Here is a 4,862-nt window from a genome sequence, read left to right as displayed (position 1 = left end):
ACTTTACATGTTCATTGAATGACTCTCTAGTCATTGGCTTAGTAAAAGGATCTGCAAGCATAACTCTTGTAGGGATATACTCAAGAATCACCTTCTTTTTAGCAATCATATCCCTTACAAAATTATATTTAATAGCTATATGCTTGCCCTTGCTGTGATATTTGGGATCCTTTGAAAAAGCTATAGCAGCTTGACTGTCACAATAGACAGTAACTGGACTCCCACTGTCTTCAGCAATCTTCAGATGCTTCAGGAACCTTCTCAACCAGACTGCTTCTTGCACAGCCGCTGAACATGCCACATATTCAGCTTCCATAGTTGACAAGGCTACACAAGCCTGTTTCTTGCTGTTCCAGGAGATGGCGCCACCATTCAGCAAGAACGCATAGCCTGATGTGGATTTTCTATCATCCAGGTCCCCAGCCCAATCTGCATCTGAATAGCCCTTCAGGCTCATATCTGATCCTTGAAAACAGAGACAATAATCTGTTGTCGCCTTCAGATATCTGAAAATCCTTTTCACTGCCTTCCAGTGTCTCGGTCCTGGGTTTGACTGGAACCGGCTAACTAAGCCAACAGCATAGCTGATATCGGGACGTGTACACAACATAGTATACATTAAACTACCAATAGCACTGGCATATGGTCTTTTCTTCATTTCGGCTATTTCATTAGGAGTCTTGGGACACATACTCTTGCTCAGAACAGTACCTTTCCCAATAGGTGTCTGTTCAACGTTGCAATCAGACATGCTGAAATGTTGTAACATCTTATTTATATATGACTCTTGAGACAGACCCAAAAGTCGTTTAGATCGATCCCTGATGATCTTTACTCCTAAGATGTATTCAGCTTCTCCCATATCCATTATGTCAAACTGTGATGAAAGCCACTCTTTGACTTCTATCACAAAACTTATGTCATTTCCTGCTATTAGCATATCATCAACATATAATGATAAAATGACATACTTTCCTTTTTCCTTTTTCAGGAAAACACAATGATCCTCATTGATCATTTCGAAACCATAAGTTAAAACGACTTCGTTAAACTTTATGTTCCATTGTCTTGACGCTTGCTTTAGCCCGTATATAGACTTTCTAAGTCTACATACTTTTCCTTCTTGGCCTTCAGCAATGAAACCTTCTGGCTGAACCATATAGATTTCCTCGTCAAGCTCACCATTAAGGAAAGCAGTTTTTACATCCATTTGATGTAATTCCAAGTCATAATGCGCTACAAAAGCCAAAATAACTCGAATTGACACAAACTTCACTACAGGAGAAAATGTCTCTTCAAAATCAATACCCTCCAGTTGGGTATATCCTTTTGCAACCAAGCGAGCTTTGTATCGATTAATCGATCCATCTGCTTTCCTCTTTATTTTGAGAATCCATTTATTCCCAATGGCCCTTCGGCCTGGAGGAAGATCGACTAAATCCCATACATGATTCTTTCTCATAGACTCTATCTCTTCATCCATTGTAATTTTTCACTTTTCTCTAACATTACATCCCAACGCTTCCTCAACAGATCGAGGTTCATCATCGTCAACAGGAAGTGTCATTAATGCCTCATTCTCAATATCAAACCTTTTCCGAGGTTTGACTTTACGAACACTTCTTCGTAAGTTGGGCTGTTGAGAAGTCAACTCATGACTAGACAAATTACTCCCACTCGGTTGACTAGGTTCAGGTATCCTTTGTGACACCTCTATTGTTGATAAAGTATCATCCTCTACAAATAGAGGAACCATTTTATCAACATCACCTTTCGTTGGGAACTCAGTTTCGAGAAAAGTGACATCTCTCGACTCTATTTCGGAGAATGTTCCATCTAGATGCTCACCAATGAAAACATAACCTTTTGAGGTATCAGAATATCTAATAAAGATACATTTCTTACCCCTAGGTCCTAGTTTTCCAAATCTGTGAGAACTCTCATGAACATAGGCAGCTGACCCCCAGGGTCTCAGATTACTCAAATCTGATTTTCTGCCGGTCCAACGTTCATATGGAGTAGATGGAACTGATTTTGAAGGCACTCTGTTAAGTATATAAGCCGCTGCTAACAATGCATCTCCCCAATAGGAAATAGGTAAATTAGCTTGGGCCATCATAGACCTAACCATTTCAAGAAGAGTTCTATTTCTTCTTTCAGCAACTCCATTCTGCTGTGGAGTTCTAGGGATCGTTAGCTGTCTAATAATCCCTTTATCATTACAAATTATCTTGAACTGATCAGACAAATATTCACCTCCACGATCAGTGCGTAAAGCCTTAACCTTACGTTCCATTTGATTCTCAACTTCGTTCATATAACGAATGAAGCAATCCAATGCTTCAGATTTATGAGAAATCAAATACACGTGACCATAACGAGTGAAATCATCAATAAATGTAATGAAATAGGAAGCTCCATGTCTAGCCTTCACATTCATTGGACCACAAATATCCGAATGAATTAATTGCAATGGTGATTCAGCCCTAATAGCCTTTCCAAATGGTTTTCTAGTTGTCTTTCCAGCAAGACAATGCTCACATATAGACAAGTTAATCTTAGCCCGAGTGCCCAAGAGGCCCTCCTTAGCCAATCAATTCATCTGTTCTTGTCCTATATGTCCTAATCTAGCATGCCAAACTTCATCAGTTATATCTGCATCACTAGTAAGGAGCAATGTTTGAAAAATAACCATCAATTCCACAACTGATATTCGGTTCCACATCAAGAACCATAAAACCATTCGTTAAATAATCATATCCGATTGACACTGAGTCAATCTTAAGTTCCACACACCGGCTATAAAAGTTAATACAATACCCTAAATCAAGAAGACAAGTTACAGAAACAAGATTCCTTTGAATCTTTGGAGCATACAGAACATCATGTAGAAACAATGTACTTCCACCACAAAGGTTAAGTTTGCAAGTGCCAATTCCTTTGACTTCAACTCTTGCATTGTTTCCTACATAAATCCATTTGTTGCCAGCTGGTACCCTGTGGTACTCAACATACGTAACTCCACTACAACAAAAACAGTCATAGACATCGGTGGAAAACCGATGTCTATGAGGTAATATCACTCAACGACATCGGTTTCACAACGGTGTAAAACCGATGTAATATCTGTTTAACATCAATTTTAACAACGGTTTTCGACCGATGTAATATCACAACGACATCGGTTTTGCAACGGTGTAAAACCGATGTAATATATGTTTAACATCAATTTTAACAACGGTTTTCGACCGATGTAATATCACAACGACATCGGTTTTGCAACGGTGTAAAACCGATGTAATATATGTTTAACATCAATTTTAACAACGGTTTACGATCGATGTAATATCACTCAACGACATCGGTTTCGCAACGGTGTAAAACCGATGTAATATATGTTTAAATCAATTTTAACAACGGTTTTCGACCGATGTAATATCACTTAACGACAACGCTTCCAAACCGATGTCATTGAATTTAAAACTGTTGTAATAACACTTATTTTTTTTATGTTGTTTGTAAATTATGATCGAGCAAGATGATAAAATTATCATAATATTATAAATTCATCAAACAAATCACAAATACAAAAGCACCGATATATTTAATCACCTCAATATTTACAAATAATCAAAAGTAACTAACAAAAATTATTCTTCTTGCAACATATTACATTGTTTTCATCCTCAGAAGGAACTAATATAGAATCCTCAACGTTTACAAATAACCTTTTGACTGCTGTACTTCTACAGATACAAATCCAAAAGGGAAAAGTAAACAAAATCTCCATCTAGCATAGCAATGAATCATGAGCCACTCCATTCACTTACTTGGAACAGGCTTGGACCAGCAAGCTTTAAATTCTTGGATGCTCTCCGTAGACTCCATTCACTCCATTCTGTTCTTCCTTGGATGCTCTCCGTAGCATCAAATTGTATGCCTCGTCTAACTCTGCTCAATTTAAGCAATATCACAAAGCAATATCAACTTTAACACACTAACATAGAATAGATATACATTTACCTGAATGAATGTATGACCTTTACAGTCATCAACTTCCAGGATGGCAGCCATATTTCCACACCGATAGCAATAATTTGGGGCGCTGAATATAGTAACCACCTTTTGGTCCTATTTGGGATAAAACCAACCATAAGAAAAATTGAGCAGAACAAAAAAAATCAAAATAAAATAAAATAAAATAGGTAAGTACATGTCCCCAGTTGTATCCTTCCATGACTAATTGATGTGCTCTGGCTATCAGATTAAGGTTATTAGTATGATTGAATTGCTCGGATATATCCTGAGATTGAAATTACCCGAAGTTGCCAAGTAAAGACAAGCTATCACAATCATAAGAAACCAAAAACATAAAGCCATACTTGACCAAATGTATATCCAGCACCACGAGGAGAAATACCCCAACCACATCTGTCATCAGGATCAGACCATAAAAGATCACACATAGCTCCCTCATGTGGAACTTCTTGAACACGATCAAAGCTCCGTATGCCATCAAGGGTTTCAATAGTCGGAGATAGCCCACCATGCAGGCAAAATATTTCTGATTCAACCTGAAAAACAGAAGAGGTTGTCATTAAGTTTAGGTAGCTGTTTTCATGAGGTAATAGTTATGGGATCAACAAGTCTATTCATCGTCATCATCAATGAATCGTGGTGTGATAACAAAACCTATAACAATTGGTGCGATTAAAAAAGCATCAATTCCAGGAACTATATTTCTTATGTTGTGTTTTCATGGCAAAGAAGTTAGTTCAATACTCACATAGAGGGAATCAAGGATGCCTTGGTGAGGACATGTTTCGGCATCATCAGCAGTTGCTACAGTGGCAAAGCTGAAT

General features: G+C 37.8%; 1 long non-coding RNA gene across 1 annotated transcript; it reads right to left on the bottom strand.

The window, feature by feature from the left end:
- Positions 1-4,029: 4,029 nt before the first annotated feature.
- LOC141816023 (uncharacterized) lies at positions 4,030-4,569 on the bottom strand. Its single transcript, XR_012600647.1, has 3 exons — positions 4,383-4,569; positions 4,214-4,303; positions 4,030-4,131 (listed from the first exon to the last, which is right to left on the bottom strand). It is a non-coding gene; the product is annotated as an uncharacterized LOC141816023 (long non-coding RNA).
- Positions 4,570-4,862: the final 293 nt, after the last annotated feature.

This window comes from Curcuma longa, chromosome 2 (genome assembly GCF_044706935.1).
Source record: "Curcuma longa cultivar G26 ecotype Majalengka, Jawa Barat chromosome 2, ITB_CL_G26_1.1, whole genome shotgun sequence".
Taxonomy (NCBI): domain Eukaryota; kingdom Viridiplantae; phylum Streptophyta; class Magnoliopsida; order Zingiberales; family Zingiberaceae; genus Curcuma; species Curcuma longa.
Note: the sequence above shows the minus strand (reverse complement) of the source record. Positions and strands in the feature narration are given on the sequence as shown.